Consider the following 20,611-nt stretch of genomic DNA (forward strand, 5'->3'; position numbering starts at 1 on the left):
ATGCATAACAAGTAAATACTGCCTTAAAATTTTTTTATCCAAATTCGAATTTTCTGCTACTGAAAAGATCAACAGACTGAGTGGAGCTTTCTTGCCACTGCGACCATGTTTTCGTTAAATTTTCAATCTATAGTTCCTCTCTGCACTCAGTGTCCAGACCTTTGTTGGAAACGACGTAAGTGCCTAAAATATGATCAAAATCGTGGTCCAGTTTTAAAAAAAAAACAGCTTTTCGCATGGCAGAATGTTTGCTAGCAGAGATCGCATCACATTTTTCCTTAAAGCTCAGAACGCGCACAGCCCCTCTCCTTTAAACAGAATGCAAAGTATCCCATCCACCAAGTTTCTTAAAACTGCGCACCGGCTGGTAAGCTGCTCTTCGCTCAGCGCAGGCGTGCCCCGTTGCCTTTGCTTTTAGAAATTTACTGCTCTTGCAGGACATCAGGTTGCGCAACCATTGTGACAGGAAACTCCAATCCTGATGTCAAGAAGCCCTTGCGCCAACTGGTTGCTACGCTCGTCGGTGGCATCCATTCAAAGTCGCCTATGGTCCTCGGTCCCTCTGTTTCGTAGTGTTTTGAGGATGTGCCGCCTCCTGATACGCTCCACACGACCAGCTTCACTGAAAAAACTGCAGGGCTGCAGAAAGTACAGAAATCGTCCACCAGTAGCCGGGAAATAGTTTAAGATTGCCAATAGGGTACACAGCAGAAAGAATGCCAATGGGCAGCCACACTGCAGCCAAAAATTCGAAAACCAAGTAAACCTTCAAAGGACAATTTGCAATGGCTGCTTTTGTTTGTAAGTTTTTTCCCTCCTATCCTCGACAACGCTGTTAAGTTGCAGGCACAAGATGGACAATAGAGCAATTTAGCGGCACAAGTATACCCCCCCCCCCCTCCCGTTCTACACCACCGCCTCAAAATGGTGGTGCCAGCTGTACCTTCGGAGGTCGCGAACGTTTGGGCTGAGGCAGAGCACATCTGCACTGCTTGTGTGAGCTTGCTTATGGTCTGTCTGTAAGCACTATGAGCACCTTGTGGAAACACTTCCTCGTTTGATGTTGTTGATTGCAGAAGGCCCGGCACGGGCAAAAAAGTTGCCTCCTTTGACAAGATCAGGTTACGCCGGATTGCTTAAATATGCAACCCCCTTCCTCACCAGCTCCGGATCTAAAAGTGGACGCTGTATTGGGACTAGAAATTTTCTTTTGGCCCTTTTATATATGTATAAGGTCGCTGCTCATTCTATAGCTATTCTTTTTTCTTTGAACAGATAGCTTGTCTTCCGCTATTAAGCTGCTGGAATTACTCTCAGTAACCTGGCACTACTGCGAAAAAGTTCTTATGAAATGGAAAGCTTGCGGAAGTGCAAGAATTTATTCTGGGGTCTCACAGAAGCTCGTTTGCTATCGGCACTGTGTCCCCGCCGCATCTCTGGATAGTGGCTCTTCTAGAAGCTAGCTTGAAGCGGCAACTTGAGGTGAGGGGCTGGTTTTTATGCCCGTTGCCTAATTCACGCATGCGAACGTTTTTAAACACAAAAAACCGAAATAAAATTGTCGAGAAAAGGTTTTTGCTGAGAATTTGCAAAGGTTTCGTGAGCTCCCTTATTTTCATAACGAGTACATTGCGTCCACGGTTCCTTTGCTGGCGCTTTGCGACTTTATCGCAATGTTCGATATTTAGCTAATGAATGATCAGCACAGAGTGGCGGTTACTGAAACGCAAATAGCACCAGTGTGCTGTGCGAAGTGAGCGCACGGACCTCACGTCGTTTAAATAAATCGGCGGCGCGGCGCCGCTCAGAGCCCATGCAGCCCTTAGTGACGTTGAATTCCGCAATATATAACATAATTAAAAAAAGCGGACAGTATTAGACTGGCCATAAAATGAGGTTGTAAGCATTCTCTTTAAAATGAACAGCAGTTCTATACTTGATATTCTGTTAAGTGTTTCTTTTAGGTAACATTTTTACCGTTTGCAAACAGCAATTAGTAAATATACCCTTGAACAGGGACTGAAAGAGAGGAAAGCAGGATTTGAATCGTTCCAGCATTCAGCACCAAAAACAGACAACGCAGGAAGGCATCTCTGTAATTTCGCTGAAAACATAGGGGAACAGCATTAACTTAGCAAAAGAACTGGACATGCTTAATGCGCTGATGACTACGAGCGCGTTCGGCTTTTAATTCTCTTATCACTTCAATGGACTGGAGTGGCCCGAACAAATCGGTTTCGTTTCTTTCGGGTTTTAGCTGTAGGATGACGGCAAAGGTAACAAAAAAAATGAAAGTTAGGAGACAGCGTGCAAATGTACCGACAATGATACCTTTTCTCGACTTCACAAGAAATAAAATCAATCGAAGAAATTGAAAATTGCGTCTACGCCGCCTAAAAGATAATTGACAACGTGCGCTTAGTGAGAACCAAGAGAATCTTCCCAGCTGCAACTCCGCTCAGCGAAATTGCGAATAAAGATTTTTTTTTCCCGAAGCCTTTCCGATGTTTACATAAGGACTGTACGTTACTAAGTAGGTTTCGAGCTCCTTCGCAGAAAAGGTAAAGAAGATAAAATTGTCGTTTTTGTTGGCTGTGTGGTTATGACGCTGGACTACTGACCCGTAATACGAATATTCGATCCCGGCCGCGTCGGTCGATCTGCGATGGATGTGAATTCTAGTGCCCCAATTTATTGTGCAATGTCAGTACACGTTAATGAACACTAAGTAGTCGAAATTTTCTAAGCTCTTCACGACGGCGTCCCCTATAGCCTCAGTCGCTTTGGGACAATAAATCCCATAAACCGATCAAAAAAGGTAAAATTGTGGGAATCAAAGTGATTGGAGCTTCCTATAGAGAATATAATGGTCGTGCTAGTCGTTGGAAAACGCACTGTCTTCAATTGGACTTGAACTATGACAGGCGCATTTCCACTTTTCTCATTCAAATGCTTAACACCATTAAAACCTCACGTGGCAAAAATCTTATCTCGAAACACTGATCTACGCTGCGGCAAGATTATGGAAACTGTCTGGATTTCTTGCAAGCGCACTTGACGAAGCTCAGAAATTCGGCGTGCAGTCTATCCTATTGCATAACTGATCATCCGCCTTACAATGTACCGTAAAGAGAAAAGTAGAAAACTGCAACACGTTGTCGCAACGCGAAAAGAACTGAAACCCCATTGCCCGGGGCAATAAATGTTGCCAATATTCTCAAGGGGGTGAAATAACGTACTTTTAATATGACCTTGATTTTTAAACAAATTCGCAGGGAGTATTTATACATGCGCTTTTTTTGCGAAATGAATGAGTGCCCAAGAGCTCTTAACTGCGCTCATTACGTGTGGTTTTGCTGTTTCATTGGAGAACACACATTCCTTTTAATATACCCGAAAATTTCGCAGAATATAGGACTACTGCTTGCTTATAGAATTCTGAACTCATCGAAGGTACATGGAGTAAAGAATGGCTGGCCTATGGGAAGCGGATCTTGAACAGGCGTTTCTCGCGTAAAATTCTATGCATTACGCCTTCAATGACGGCAGCCAAAACTATAGAGCACAGTGCACTGTATTGCAGTGACAGAAGAAGGAAGTAATCTGGAAAGTATAGTTCGTTTTTGCTAGAGATGTCATACTGCGTCGGCGATCCAAAGGACTTAATAAGCCATCATCAATGATCCCAACACTGATTCAAAGTGCATCGGAGAAAATAAATAGCGGTATTTAATCTACTTGATGGAACTCACTCTTTTTACCCTTCTCAAGTAAACACCAGAACAATTGTGTCTTTTACATAACCGTAAGTATTGCTTCTCTTTAGGAAACGCCCAATAAAAGGAGCCGGATAGTCTTAAACATAGGCTTTAGAGAGAGGGAGTTTTTAGAATTTACACATCTCCTGTGCTATCACAAAAGAAAAGGTCTGGTTTCAAGAAGGCGATATAATCAACGTTCCTCTCGTCATTTTCGATGTCCTGCAGGCCCATCTTGGGTTCGACGGTAACCATTTTAGGACTTGTTTCCAGTTGATTGTTTCTGTTACAAACAATCTGGCTATTTTGCGTAGACGCATGTCTCCAACAAGTTTTTTTGGAGACATGCGTCTACGCTTATTCATTACCTGATGTTTTAACCGGCCATTGTTCATGACTGTGCGTTAGAATGAAATTTTACTACCTTTCCAATCTTACGCCTGACGCCGGTTTTTTTCGAAAATTCTTGGCCAATTTAATCGCTTTTCTACAGTCAGAAGTTTAAAATTAATCGGCCCTGTGCCAGAGACGTCATGCATGCAGTCAGCGTGCACTCTATGCGGAAAAGATCATAATACAAGGAAATGAATTTCAAATCTTTCATTTAATATTGTATGAAAGCTTGTTAAATGCTTGCAACCTTTCAAACGCAACGTTCGTAAGGATTTCGCATACGTCTTCTACATCGTATCTTCCATTATCGTGACTGCTGCGAATACGGGCACTACCTCTAACCCCCTTCTACTGGCTGACTAATTGCTCTTTAGCGTGATTATCTGGCTCACGAATGATTAGCGGCCAATCGTCACGAAATAATACGCAAGAACACTTATGAACAGCTTATGAAATTCAAGCCACCTTACGGCTGGTAATGATTCTGGAAGGACGTCTTGAAAAACTGGGAGTAGATTGGAAAAACGTGGCATGACCGTCCAGAGCCATGTATTACCAGTTTTCTTGGCGGAAACAGCACGCCTAAGCAATTTTCCTGAGAAGTCGGAAATAGCTGCTAGACAAGGCTAACACAGAGATTTTAAAGTAATGATGGCACGAGGCAAGGAAGTGTGTACGTGTCTGAGAAAGCCATATTAATAAATGCATGCCTGAAACGAAATCGCTTTTGCTCTCCCTAGCATCACTAATGCCAGTGATTCATGTAGAAGCGTCCACTAGAATCGAAAAGACCTGCGGCTTCTTCCGACAGCGCATTTCCTTTCCATGTCCTTCTTTTCTCTGTCTCACACTTTCTATCTATCCAGAATAATCCCTCCACTAGGCGTATAAAGAGGAGGAATTATGCGCCAGAATTTGCATAAAGAACTCGCGAGGCTGAAGAACAGGAGAAAAGAAGGTTTTGTTTCGATTCCGGCCGCGAGCGGCGGCTGAATTTCGATGGAGGAGGAATTCTAGAGCCCCGTGTACTGTACAATGCCAGTGCACATCAAAGATCCCCATTTGGTCGAAATTTCCGGAGCCCTTCAATACTGTGCCCCTCTTAGCCTGAATCGCTTTCGGACGTTAAAGCTCCCATAAACGACAATCAAGAAAAGATTACTTAATTATATTGGTAGATTACAGCCAAACACGCCTGAGGAAAATAAATCTGATGTTCAAAGCCCTCTAGGTGCCATGCCTTGTAAAGTGCTTGGCGCACGTTAAGGAAACAAAAATTGTTGTTTCAGTAATACGGAAAAGTATAGAGACTTCATTTAATGCGCGCGCCATATTAGGAGGCTCGAGATGAATTTCCAACACGCTAAAGTCTTCCCACCCCAATACATTTTTTGAAAACCTTCTTTCTCGCTTCGCGGCTAACTCCACTGTTGATGATCAAACGCATTGTAACGATCCCTGCAGCAAAAAGTAAGAGCCCTTAACACCCCAGTACCGAAAGGGAGAACATAATATTTATTAGCAAACAACACCACCGCTGCTATACCAATGCCTTATGTCCAAATTCACATTCTCCCCCAAGAAGCACGTGACCATAGGTCAAAATTGACTGTAAAAATTTGCAACTTAAATCTCGCAGAAAACTGGTGGACACAATTTTCAGTAATCATAACCGACGTGCTCGGCGAAACCTTTATAAGCGACGTGCCAACACCCCCTGTAGAGTACTATAGGCTGCGAGCTTGTGCAGGGAAACAATGCGAAAAGGCGATCTTCATGTTAGTCATGCCACTGGTTCATGTTGCTAGCAAGACTTGATTGCCTTGCTTTTGAACTAGACGGATATTCTTTGAAGTACTTCGGTAACGAAAACCAGCAGTACAGACCCTGCTGTTGAAAGGGATTACTTTCAGGTTGAAAACCATTTTTTCGAGCTCTGGAGAATACACTCGAGAATCCAGTTCGCTCATATCCTGCTTCCATAATTATCGGCTTTGCTTTTTTCCTCCGATATAAAGAGAACCCACTCACACTATACATCCTAAATGTGTTTTGGTTTCTGCTATGCGGAAAGTAAGAAGGCTCACCGTGTAGTGAGTTTCAAAAAAAGTCACTGCGCTTTTTTTTCTCTACCAGTCGCGGTGGCTCAGTGGTTAGGGCGCTCGGCTACTGCTCCGGAGTACCCGGGTTCGAATCTGACCGCTGCGGCCGCGCTTCGATGGAGGCGAAACGCTATGGCCCACGTGCGCTGTGCGATCTCAGTGGACGTTAAAGGTCCCCAGGTGGTCGAAATCATTCCGGAGCTCTCCACTATGGCACCTGTTTCTTCCTTTCTTCTTTCAAACCCTCCTTCATTCTTTCCCTGTCGGCGTGGTTCAGCTGTTTGCACAGATGTGAGACAGACACTGCGTCAGTTCCTTTCCCTAAAAACCAGTTTTCATTTCTTTTCTGTGTGGAAGCTCCTCAGTAGGCGTCCAGGTAAATTGAGGTTACCACCGTTATAAGCCTTGGATCTTTCTTTCCTCTGTAACAAAACCAATCTTATTCTGAAATTGAATGTGAGCCACCACCTGAAGAGGAAATTGGTGCGAATTCGGTTTTGGTTTATGGGTTTATGGGGGTTTAACTTCCCAAAGCGACTCAGACAATGAGAGACGCGGTAGCGAAGGGTTCCAGAAATTTCGACCACCAGGTGTTCTTTAACGTGCACTGACATCGCACAGTACACGGGCCTCTAGTATTTCGGCTCCATCGAAATTCGACCGCCGCGGCCAGGATCGAACCCGCGTGTTTCGGGCCAGCAGCCGAGCGCCATAACCACTGAGCCACCGCGGTGGCCGCGAATTCGGTAATCCTAACTAAAATGACCTGTAGCAGATGAACTCCGATACGCACACGATAATATAATTTTCTGCAAGTGCAAGCATAAGACACAATTTAATATGAGTATCACATAGCCACTTGAGGGCTTTGCCTGCGGTAATTCGTTCTAATCCACCAGCCAATCACTCAGTCTAGAAAAGACGAAAGGTAATTTGTATTTTTCTATCAGCCTATAAACATAAAAAATAACACTCTACTTTGATAACATGCCAGTAATAACGTTTCAGGCTAGTCTTCATAAAACAGATTTTAGCGGAGAACAAAACTCCGCCACGCCGTACCAACAGAAGTTATTGACAAGGTGGTTAACCTGCAGCTTATTGCTATGTTTGTATAAGAGGTATCTATAATTTTGATGGACGATATATGTCAGTGCATCTCTAAGGCTCGAAAGCAGCAGAAACGAGAGCGCATCCTACTCGGCTGGGAAGCGTTACGTCAGGAAATTGGCTCGGTTGGTCTCCGCTCAATGCAAGCAAGTGCCTGTTGTTCCGGGCACCACCAACCGAAGTAAATAAGCGTATACGTACAAGCACTTTCATTCACGTCTTGCATCTGAAACGCTAAAAAGCATTTGCGCTTGCATGACGCGTAATGGTATTTGTCACCCCCGTTAGCAGACCACACCGTTCCATTCTTTGCCCATTGTCTAGAGTTTAGACAAGGAAGCATCACGTTGCAGTTTTGAAACCTGAACATAAAAGATATTAGCGGCCTCTCGGGTGTTTTATTGTCTAAATCTCTGCTCTTCTCTGAGGCCCAATTTGGTTGGCCTGGAATGAGAAATAAACGAAAAGGAGGAACTTATGAAAGCTGTGTTTGGCTTCATTAGGTGGACTAGGCATTTCAGTTTTCATGTGCTAGCACATACGAAACTTGTTCAACAAGAAACGCCACATTTTTCTATAATTTCTTGTCGCAGGCGCCTTTCTCGTTCCATTTCGCCATTTCTGCGTTTAAATGAGAAAACATTTGACCATCGTAGTCCTGCCGCCAAGTTCTATGACATGAAAGTAGGTAATGGTTGAAATTCTTCAAGCGCCGACCAGTCGTTCTCAAGTCCCCCGTAGCGGAGCCAGAACGTCATTTTAGAACGACTGATCGGCGCTAGAAGAATATCCGCCATGAACATACCCGACCAGACGGGTTTTCGTGAAACACTGGATTTAATCTGAAATAGGTTATATTATTCATAAGAAAGCCCCGTCCCTGATTCTGGTTTCAGGATACGTGTATCGCCGTGAAATCAGTGAGACTTAAACTCAATGAGCTGTCGCTTTTAGAACCCAAGAGAGGGTATTCGTTAGACGCTGATACAGCGCGAAAGAATTTAAAACCAAGGACAAAGGAAGCATCGCACGATGACGGCCAAAACATTCCAGAGCAGGAATTGTGCTATTGTAATCAAGCTTTCCAGATTTGGATTTTTCTGTTTGGCTCCCCAGAGATGGGACATGAAGAACAACTTTCATTTTAGCTGACATCCCCGACGCTGGCTTTTTTTAACACAATGACGGGAATTTCACTCTCTCTGTTTTTGAGATATAGTGTACTCCCCCTTAACGCAACGCGGTCGTCTTTATCACTTCTTTCTGGTGTCCTTCATGTTTGTTTTCTGGCTAATAAGACACCTACTAATAAACGAGTTTTTGTTGAAGAACTAGTGATAAAATGTTTAGGTTTTCGAGCAACAAGCATTGCGTGTGGCCACGGTAAAAGACGCTTGGAAAGCACATTTTTGCATGGCAAAAGAAATCTGCTACAAATCAGCAAAATTGCTTCGGACAAAATCAAACACGGGCATTGCGTTGTCCTGCCCGCGGATAGATCATCACAGCAGCGTTCCATACTGCACCTGGATTTCTTAACTTTGTGACACAAGTTATAACTCCGCCACAAAGTTCAAAAATCTGCAGAAATTAATTCACTGCCGAAGGTCGAAGCCGTGAAACATTACTTATCTTCTTGCAACTCGTTTGCTCTCTTCTCATATTTAAAAACCTCTCAACCATCCAATAAACTAGGGTTGTATACATGCGCTTTGAAAAAAAAAACTTTTACTTTCCGAGCCCGCGGTTCTAACATGACGTCACGACAGAACCCATTTGTTTTGCCGTTCAATCTTGTAGTCGGAGCTTGTTTGCTAAACACATACTTTTCTCTCAGCTCCGCAACAAGTCGGGGTCTGCATCCCTACTTTCGAATACTGAGGTTATACCGCAACATCTCAGTGACGTCGGCAGCTGTCGTGCTCAATATACAGGTCGCGATTTCCTTCTCAGTGAAAAAGCTTTCTTGAACACAGTGAAATGGGATGTTGCACTCTAACTTTCATAACAAAATTACCTTTCCATGCCCAAACACTACACAAAAAGAAAATCATCCAAAGCGACTGCAGGGTGGAAGCTCTTTGCACCTACGGCCGCATTTCGCGCAATTGGAGCAAATTAACAGCTGTGTTTAACCAATGCTTTCATTCATTTAGATCTCCATATACCGTACCTCTCTTGAAAGTCTGATTACTTCCCAATGACATCCCTATACAAGACTTTCATCCTGTCTGAATGAAGTTCGGTTCGCACCACCCTTGGCTAATGTATCATAACCGAAAAGTGTTGTGAACGGAACGGAAAATGTAGGAACAAATGCTACACACAAAGGAGCTGCATGTACACATATGATAACCCTAACACGTCTGTTGACAAACGTATGCTATTTTTCTCAAGTTTGTACTTTCGTCCTTCATCGCTTCCGTGGAACGTTGATTCCTTCATGCACACCTAGCGTGCAGCTTAACGAGCCAGTATTGACAAGTGACCCAATCACTGAAGCATATTAAACAGAAAGTGTGTAAGCAGCGCTCCAGGCTATTTCTTTGCACTTCGCAAGAGTACTGCCGGTTTCGCTCTAAGGCCTTCACCTAAATGAAATGCAAAAATATCACTGGCTAATTTTCCTTCACCAAAATTCCTGATTTTAGAGCGTTTACTTATCGGGCCTGATAACTGGGAGTTTTGTTCTCTATAATTCTGAATGAAAATTTTGATTTAACGATGTGGCTCACACCTCCGAATCAGAGTCCGCGCGAAGCAAAGGTTCATTTCGCAAATTATTCTTCATCCGCTTTGCCTTCAGCAGCTGCGACCCGTTAAAACAAAGTATATAATCTGCTCAAACTTCCTCTCACGGGTCCCAGAATGAAAAGCGACGGCAAGAAGTCTGGGTGTATCAAAAGCAATGTGCTTCGTTCTCCTTTTGCTGCCATGAATATGCGAAAAGGATAGCTGGCCACAAATGACAAACTAATCACGCCCTGTGCTTTATCATTGTCTTCGTACAGTCCCTCCGCAAGACCCAGTACCTGTTTTCCAGCGAGACGATGTGTGCGTGCAATCTACAGGTCTGCATTCCGACACATCATAAATTTGTTCTTTTTTGTTTGCTGTCACATGCGATTTTAGTTCGCAGAATTTTCCGCGAGTACGCCAGCACGATGCCACAGACCAGGAAATTGCACAGCTGCGCCAGAAGAAAGCACATATAGCTGAAAGGCGGAAGGAAAGTTCAGAAGAATAGAAAGAGACGCCTGCAGGCGGTAAGACAGCAAGGTCAATATATGTTCCGAAAAGTAAACGTGCCGCTAGCACACCAATATGAAAGGCGGCAGTAGACACTTGCACAACAAACATAACTTATTTAGAGCAGTATACATCATGGATAAAAATTGCCAAAAAAGTCGGCAAGATATTACAGAGTAGAACTGCAGAGGGTTCTCTAGTAAAATTGGGGAAATTAAGAGAAACCATTACACGGGATGCTGCGTTCATCGACGTTCTTGTTAAAGGAACATAATTGGTTGTGTCCCTTCACAGGATATATTAGGGTACCAGTGCCCTTCTACTCCTGATAAAAGAGCAAGAGCGAAGACGGAAGAGCTAGGAAACAGCTGTCGTCTATATTAGTGCCAACGTGCCTTCTGACCGTCTGTGTTTATGCATAAAGAGCCCCAGTACCCGAACTTCCATATTATCAGAGACCCAGCACTGTCTGCAACCAAGCACATTCACCAGATCGGACGTGGTGGAAGCGCATCGGAGCACTACAATGGCAGGCAGAATTAAATGCGTGGGGTAGTGACGCTTCCCCCACTAGCGTAGGTTTCGTTTAGGGACACCTACAGAAGAAAAATTGAAGAAACGTTTCTGTTACACAGTGGGGTGGCGTACGGTAGGCTGCAAGGACTCATGCAGTTAGCCCAAATGCCCCCCCCCCCTCTCCCCCGTAAACTATCTTATTTCTACAAATCGGTATTGCTATAATTCTCCTTGGCCGCTCCCATTTCATTGGCTAGGGGGTCAAACAAGAAAAATTCTGACAGAACATAGAATCGTTGCACAATATTTCTGCGTCACATATCATGTTGTAACCGCGGTTTTTGGCCTCGAATCTCCCGTCTTTAGCGCTAAGGCTTGTCAATTTTCTAGCAGGGTCATGATTCGCTAAGCAATCGCGAATAGGTGTTTATGTAGCAAAAGTTTGGTTTTGTTTGGTTTATGAGGGTTTAACGCCCCCAGCGACTCAGGCTATGAGGGACGCCGTAGTGAAGGGCTCCCGAAATTTCGTCCACCTGGGGTTCTTTATCGTGCGCTGATATCGCACAGTACACGGGCCTCTAGAATTTCGCGTCCATCGAAATTCGACCGCCGCGGCCGGGATCGAACCCGTGTCTTTCGGGCCAGCAGCCGAGCGCCATAACCACTCAGCCTCCGCGGCGGCTTATGTAGCAAAAGTGCAGACACTGATCTATCTATGCCTATCAGCCTAGTAGGCGAGTTGAAAATGCTTTAGTGTTGCATTCATGGGATTCATGTTTAGGATGTGGACTTGATGTAACACCCTCTCATTCAACTCCCTCTTTAAAGCGTAGTTACCGCGACTTTTGCACGAGTTACATGTTACTTGAGGCTTTATCTGTTTTTGTTAAGGACACGTACAAATTTTGTCATTCCTGAACCACCCTTTTCACAAGTTTTGGTAGTACACACGTGGTATGCTTGCGGCGCGTCAGAAATGAACGACGACAAACTAGGACGTGCATCATTATTTTTCATGCTTCGTCATGTTTGTTTAATTCGCAATGGAAGGTGGGTAAGATTCAATGCTTATATCGTGATGCATGCTGCACTATGTTTTTCATGGCCCATTTCGCAAAATCACGATAACCATTGATCATGGTACCTAATTAGACAACACGCATGTTCCACAGACTGAAATAAAAACTAGAAAGACCGGAAAGGAGGTGGTTTGCAAATGGTCATGAGTCATTTACAAAACCAAACGTGCACCTGCAAGAAATTACAGGTATCGTTACCATTTTCTTTACCTCTGCATGGGACCTTGGTAACGGCATTAGAACCCTATAAAAAGTTTTATTAGGTGATGTGGTTCTATCACGACTAAACTGAAAAGCAACAACGCGCTTTTTCAGGCCCCGGCGTTGAATCTCTTTACGTGCTTCCGACAACTTGCATGAAAATCTAGCGTATCGATCTTATGTTTGCACCATGCATTTATTGTCTGTAGGCTGAGGTGTTTACTGTTTACCGCCGACTCCAAAAAACTGTGTAAAAACAAGGAAAGTAACTTATCAGAGCTAAAGCACTATTCTGATGTGTAAACCCCGAGAAAAATCTTTCGATGTGTGTGGGTTTGTTTGCGATGTTTGTGGGTTTATGAAAAGTGCATTGAACAAATAAAACATTGGCGGTGGTTTAGCTCTGGTTAAACCTGGAGTGACGCTATATCTACAGCGGGCCAAGTGGAACTTGTTCAGTTGAACTGCAAAGTCAGTCTTTCACCGCACCGATTCGCTGGGCGCTCCTTCTTCATCTTCGTCCCACTTGACACGGCGCATGCGCGCAGCTGTTGCAGCTCGGTTTCGCCGGCGCCGCGCCGCCAGCAGCAGCAGCAGGTGCTCCGCACAACGAGGCTAGTCACATCGCCAATCACGTGACCACGTGGCGGTGGCGGCGCCGCCACGCCTTGGCTGCGCCGCCACGTTCACGTGCCACCGCCACGCTGAAGGCTCGAAATGCTACCCTAATGCAGCTATCGCTACAAAATAAGTCAACTGAACATTGCCGCAACTGTGATTCGAGCCCGAGGCGGCGCGAAGATTTCAGCTTCACTGGTCGCTGTGCCAGAGCCCTAGGCTATCACTGCCCCAGATCACGTCTCGTATTGAACTACAATGTACCCTCGGTCTGTGCATTGCACACCATCTTCTTCATCAACTAATACTGCTTTTAAACTAATGCTCATTCTTTGAGCTATGTGAGGGTAGTGACAGAGATTGGTGCTCGATGCGTTGGCGTCGACAGTTTTGTGGCAGAAACACGGCACTAGAGCAGTATGCGTTCACGTTGAGAACATTGCCGCAGAAACGCGACTCTGGAGGGGAGACCATGACCAATCATTGAGTAAATTGGCATTTACGTTGAAAAACTAGACGCGCATAACTGTCTCCCTGGGTCAGTGGACATCTCAGTTGTGCTATCAGGTACGTGGCGGTGGTATTCACAAGCAAAAAACTAAACTTTCGCACAATATTTCATGCTTAGCGATGCTAGACCGCCAGCCAATTTTTTTCTTATCATTTTGGAAACAATATAGTTCATTCTAGTTGCGCACCTTTACATATGTAAATGTGTAATCCTAGAAATGCTTTTAAAATATCTGCAATTGGTCGTTTTTCCGAGCTTCGGGTTCAATGGCAAAAAAATTTATTGGCATATATTAGGTGTGTAAAAGGGAACCACACGCAGGCGCTGATTGGCTCTCATGTGTCATCATCCGTACATGCTGTGCCCGATTGGTACATGGCAGGTGGAAACAGGGGGCGGCTTACCGAAAATGACGGATGGCAGTTTCCACGTCACGCGACATGATTATGTCAACTGCCTCGACAAATCCACCAGTTTTTTGACGGACCACAAAACCGACGTTTTTTGAAATGAGGCTTTAAGTGCGGAGGGGGAGCAGACAAAGGAGGGAAAGGATAAGTGGTTGATAGGTTGCAGGTCAGATGTGAGAGAGGGGAGGGGCATATTGGCAATAAGGGGACATGAATATGGATTTCAGGTAACAAGTGGGGCTTGACCACACAGTGAATTTTAAGACAAACATCAAAACTATGTTTTTTTATTTCTGAGTCTCCGAACAGCGAAGGGGGGCCAAGAAGGGGATGGAGAAAAGGATGATTTTACAGTGAATGTGTGGCAGGTACGTAGTACGTCACATGGCCTCATCACGTCATAACTACCTCACCCAATGACCATATGTCACACGTTTCAACGCTGTCCAGACGAATCGGCGCGGTATATGACAGACCTCAACACCGAACTTTTTCTGTGATGAATCTCCTCTTTGCTGCAATGCAGGTGGGTAGAAGAGGAGGAAGCAGGTGCGACAGGTGTCTAGTCAGTGTACTTGATGGCGTCCCACCTGTCTTGACCAATCAGGAATTTTTCTAACTCAACGCAACGCCACTTTTTCAGGATTTTGGTACCGACCTCGACGCCGGGATATTTTCCCAGAAAGGTTTCTAATTTTTCAACATTAACAGGCATTGCTGCAGGAGCGTGGCTTAGCAGCAATTGCTTCTACTTCTTGAATAGGCAGGATACTCGATATTGCCGCCAAGTAGCAACAATTGTTGCAAGTACTTTAATAGGCGGGATACTTGGTATTTTTTCAAAGTCTAAGATAGAACCGCAAAAAATGAGCTACGCTGGGAGAAGCCAACAGCAGCTCTTCCCATTCCTTTGTCTTACGCTGGCTGAGAGCGATAAAGAGGCAATTGTTTGGTTTTCAATCTAACATTTCTTTCTAAAGAAATCTTTTTCTTTGGCGCTGAGAGCAATGCAATTCCTTATAATTTATTATTACCCTTGAAGATCTAATCTTCTTTCGTGCCCCGACTGATCCTTTATTTATCGTTTTCTTCTTCCTCTGGGTTGGAGTTGCTCTAAAGGCAGTTTCTTGCGTCCCTACGTAGAGCAGCTACATCTCTTTCGAAGCACAGCACTATTAAAGCAGGAAAAATAACGAGGCATGTAATCTATAGCAACCAGCCTTTTCATACGGCCCGCACTGTGCAGCCCAGCAACTGTGAAATAAACTGTCTCACAATCGCAAACAAACGCGCCATAACTCTACTTGTTCTTTAAGAATATGTTCCCTTTTTTGCGAACAAAGCATTGCTCTCTCTAAAATTGTGGAACATGCTTAGAGCATTTTGTGCACAGTTTCACAAAAATCCGCCTATTACTACGATAGCAGTAGGTTCATAGAATGCAGCTATCAGTTCAGTTTTGTTCTTATGTTTTTGAACTCTGTATGTGCACCTGAGCTGGGGAATTCTTTGGATGTTCATTTTTTTAAGCGCAATAATAGAGCCGTTGAAAAAAAATAAATAGGCCTTTTAAGTTCTTTCCTTCTTTTGTAGCCACTGTATTGCTCGCGAAGTGCGGAATGTTTCAGCAGGGTGTAGACGTGTATGCTAGCAGCCTGCTTAAATTTCTCAGCTTTCATTTCACATTCTGGCTATTGTCTCAGCGAAAAACCCATCAATTACATTAACGTGAAAATATTACAATATACTTTGGAATGTTTTTCAGAGTTCCCTATTAGTAATGCTTTTTGGTGTACAGCCATGGCATAGGTAATTTGCTCACAGCACCAACATCTATTATGGTAAAAAAAGTAAACGTTAATTCCTTTTAGTGTTTCTTAACTCGCTCCCTCCACGAAAAGAGCTTTAGTTCCTCGTCCGTGTGAATACATTACCGTAGGTTTATAAGGGAAACTATTACGTTCTTTGAAATGTATCAACAAGCAATGACAGGGAAAGTTTACTATAAGCTTGGGCTGCGCGTTTGTTTTTGCCAAAGCACTCCTACTGTTTTAAATTCCAGTTTGTTAGAAATTTCTGACAGCACATATTACGCAAATAGAAGGTACGAGTGGAGATTTGTGTTTATCGAGTGATTACATCGCAAGTATTAAACGCACATCTCGCCAACATGATCAAAGTTGATTATAAATACACAATTTTAACCACGCAACCAAACAGTCAGTTGAGAACAAGACACCGGAGAAGGCTTTTAAAATATTATTCCTATACATATCACACACTATCCGGCGTGTGTGTGCATTGTTCATCATTATTAAACTAAAATATTAAAAAGTGGAATAAAAAATACTTAAAGCAATGCATGTGCAAAAATAGGGTTGGTGGTGACAGTGCGAACGGCAGAAATCTTCGCTGTTCAATAGTGAGAGTCATTTGTTCAATATTGTTAAATAGTGAGTGCCTTCCAGGTTACGGTCAGAAGAGAAGGAGCGGAGGAAAACAAGAAAAAGATGAAATTCAGGGTCTTGGTTAATCGTGGTCTTTCTCGCGATATTTGAGTTCCTTTGGCGTGGATCGCTGACCTCTTTCAGTCTGATACTCTATTTTTGGAGCATTCTGGAAGTCTCATATCACCCTGTTAAACGTTTGAAGAAAGAAAAGGTACACCAGAAAAATTTCTAAGCAAGCTATCCCACTGCAGTCAGAAGTAGTGATGGCAGCAGCTTTAATTCTCCTTGCCATTTTATATTCCGCTCTTGAAGTCAGCTCCCTGCTATTTACTGTTTGTGACCACATACTACACATTTTGCACAACCTCCACAGTACGCAACGCATTATGGCTCAAGATGATCTGCAGAATATTCTCTGTAAATCAGTGTGAAGCAAGTGCCTTCCCATGCACGTACTAGGTTAACGCAGACGGCAATGCTGATCACTCCACACAAAAAAAACTTTATGCCACAAAACTATTCCTTTAATGAGATAGGGAAGCAACAAGTTTACAGATGACAGTTCGAAGAAGACGCCCAGTGAAGTCATTACCTTTAAGATTGCGAAAAGCTTTTGAAAGATACTTCCGAAGCAGATTATATGATGCGGCTCGCTAGGCTCCGGACTTTGTCGCGTAGTTATTGTATGCGACGTTATAGTTCCTGAGAAGAGGGAGCAGTGCGTTGTTGAGTAGTATCAGTTGCCATGCAGTTTTGGCGCAGATAGGCTCTTCGTGAAGTCTTGTATCCTCTGCGATTGCCAAACGTCGGTTCCGTTTCACGGTGCACTGGGTGAGATCGTTTTCGTCCGCTTGCTCCTCGCAGTCATTACGCGAAGTACTCACCTGATGGGTTTTGAAAATGGTTTCGTATCTAAGCAGGAAAAGTGCTCAAAGCGCATTTTTCTTCAACGACTGCACGCTCCAGGTATAAAGCAATGATATCCGTTTACGATGGGCCACATTCCATCTGGGAAGGATTCTCTATTTAGTTGTGGTGAAAGTTGTCCTTCCTTTTATTATCATACTAAGCTGAAAACTTCATGCTGGTAGTTATTCAGAACTTGGACAATTACAAAACGCGTATGCAGCACATATTCAATTGAGGGCTTTACGGACTGATGAAAAATGATATCTTTTAAAAATAAACCTGAGAGTGGGCGATCAAGGGACCACTCTTGTCAGTCCGCGAACTTGCTGTTGCTTTTTACGCCACGCCGAAGTCGCATTTGAATAGTGAAAGGGCTATAGTGAATATTCTTCAACAATAGGGCTAAAAATTGTTTTCTCCTGGAAGAAAAAAATTTTGCCCTCGCGAAGTTTGTTGCGTCTGACGTTAGAAATTTTCTGCATATCAGAATGCGTTATCTTTTCATATTAAACGCGCCTTCTTTCTTGTTCCTTTTCAAAGGCTGAGTGCAGGATTACAGCGCCAGCTGTGTACTCTTTTGGACACAAAAAATTGGAAGCGCTCTCATTATAAGCATATTTACTTTAATTCCACTTATTAATTGTAAAAGCGCTTTAATTACCCTTTCTAAAGTTTCCATTCCCATCCTGACAGAGTAAGCGCGCGAGAGCCTACGTTCTTTATTAAAGCAGATAAATTTGGTTATCATCCTGAAGCAAAGCTTCGTCATAAGAACATTATTATGGCTTCGTTTTTCTATTCGATAGTGAGCTACACAGATATTCTAAACTTTGGCAATATAGACGGCTAGCTGACACTGCTGCCTGAATTATGCAATGCATATTGAGTGGTGGCTCGGGTATTCACCTTCTAATTTTCCTGGAAGAAGTAATCTGCTTCAAGATCAACTCGAAAGCTGTATCTGAGTAAAACAATGAACTAAGTCAAGATTTAAACTGTTTCGTATTTTTTTCTCAGTTAGGGCATACTCGCAAACTTTCAATCAAATTAGGACGCACTTAGCGTATATGACAGCCGCTAATATGCAAATTACAATATATGAGGCATTTTGCTGCTGGTAAGGAAGTCTTATTGATCAGCTTTTGTGTTCTAAAAACTTTTTTTTTGTGCCCAGACTTTTCACGTACACGCGTAACAAAGCGAAGCTAGCTGTTGACGGACACAAATGCAATGCTGTCCATAATGGGTTGCAGTAGGCTCTATCTCTCAAAGTAAAAGGAAAAGAAACCTTGAAGGGAACTCGACAAAATTGTGTTAAAAAACCTAAGCCAACTTTTTACATCTAGAGGTGGTAGAAAGTTTTTTATAAAAATTTTAATAAACGTGAAAGCGATAAAGACGAAAGCGTTCTTTGGCATATCCACACCAAGAGATTTTCTACAAGGATCATCTGCAGCAACAAAACCTAAATTTCGCGGGACGTTTCATATGCTGAAGGCCCTCACTCTCTGAAAAGACTACTACAACTGAGGCCTTCGAAGTCAAGGAAAAGAAAACCGTCTTCTAGCTGGCTTTCGAGAACATGATTTCGTTGTATGATTTCACCACAAAACTTTGGTTTCTTCATCGTAGTTCTTCAGCAAAACGTTCCTACGGCCGAAGAAAACCTGCGCAGAGTGAGAACTAAGCAGGTAAAATGTGCCCTATACCTCTTTTCATGACGAAGCAAACCAAGTTAGTTCTCTTGAAAATGGGAAAGAAAACCGATAAATTCAAAGTTCCTTTTTTGATACGCAGCGCCGCCCATGAAGCGCAGTTTCTTGTCTTAATACCTTGACTCTTATTTGCCTTTTATGCCCCGCCATATTATGTGTGTCGCTTACGAGAAATAACACCATGCTGCATCCACGTAGCTCAAATCTCCAGGAATCCTTCATTTTCAACAAATTTAAGATATCAGCAAATGTCGACCTGATTGGTGTAAGCCGGATCGTAACCTTTTAAGGCAAAACTTGTTTTTCCTCCTGTATGCTTCAAGTCGGCCAACGGCCCCTTTCTGCTCGCCATGTGGCATGAAGATTCTCATGCATCGGTGAAAATAATACGGAGAATGAGGCGAACTACTGCTTCTGTTTACTTGCGACATATTGACAGCGAGTTTATTGAGGATGTGTGAGCTTCGATGCGTTTCAATTAATCCTACCGTTGAACTTGGCAGTCTAACACGTGGGACCATTTTCCTTTGCGCTACACAGTCGTAGAAGGGGAATCCTTTCGTATTTGCCTAGAATGCAGAACTTAGGCGACAGAAGCACAAAGAACGCGTGAAACATTCCGCGAACCGATAGACATGATGTGTTATGAAGGCTCAAGCACAGAGCGCAATATGTTTAAAATGGGGGCGCAAAACTGAGAATCTCTAAATACGACATTAATCGTCTTAACTGAATATTTCAATACTTGCAAGAAACGTGGCTGATATACCAATGTCGCTATCAAAAACCGAAACACAAACTATTCAATATATCGAGACACGAGGGCTTCGGCTAACCTCAGAATTCATTTTATTGTTGAGGAGTGCAGAACACTATGGGAAAACACGTTTCAGGGCATTTTTCAAGTCATATTTCAGTGTTATCGTTTATATTGCGCCAATATTCTGAAAACAAATATTGAAAGTGGAACCTAATAATGGCTTGTACACTTTCGCGCCTTTTGTTATTTCAATGTTTTTTATATGCACTGTCAATTGCTGAGACGCATTAGTGATACACTCTGTAAGTGCGAAAAATATCCAGCTTCTCACAGACATTTATTAGTGTGTGCAGTGCATTCCGAATATATGACATTGTCATATGTCTTCATGAAGATTAAAAAGATGACGGTGGTTTAGCTGTGGTTAAACCTGTAGTGACGCCATAGCTACAGCTGGCCGGGTGGAACTTGCTCAGTTGAACTGCAAAGTCAGTCTTTCACCGCTCTGTTTCACTGCGCTTTCCTTTTTAATCTTTTTCCCACTTGACACGGCGCATGCGCACAACTGTTGCAGCTCGGTTTCGCAGGCGCGCCGAACCACCGGCAGCCGCAGTTGCTCCACACCACGTGACTGTTTACGTGAGCAGCCGCGTGACCACGTGGCGGTGGCGGCGCAGCCAGGCCGTGGCTGCGCCACCACGGTCACGTGCCAGCGCCACGCTGAAGGCTCGAAATGCTGCCGTAATGTTGATATTGCTAGAAAAAAAAAACACCTTACTCTCAAATCTGACTTGAACAGCTAAATGGTGAAGCAGGTATACACTGCGCGA

Source organism: Amblyomma americanum, chromosome 9 (genome assembly GCF_052857255.1).
Source record: "Amblyomma americanum isolate KBUSLIRL-KWMA chromosome 9, ASM5285725v1, whole genome shotgun sequence".
NCBI classification, from domain to species: Eukaryota; Metazoa; Arthropoda; class Arachnida; order Ixodida; family Ixodidae; genus Amblyomma; species Amblyomma americanum.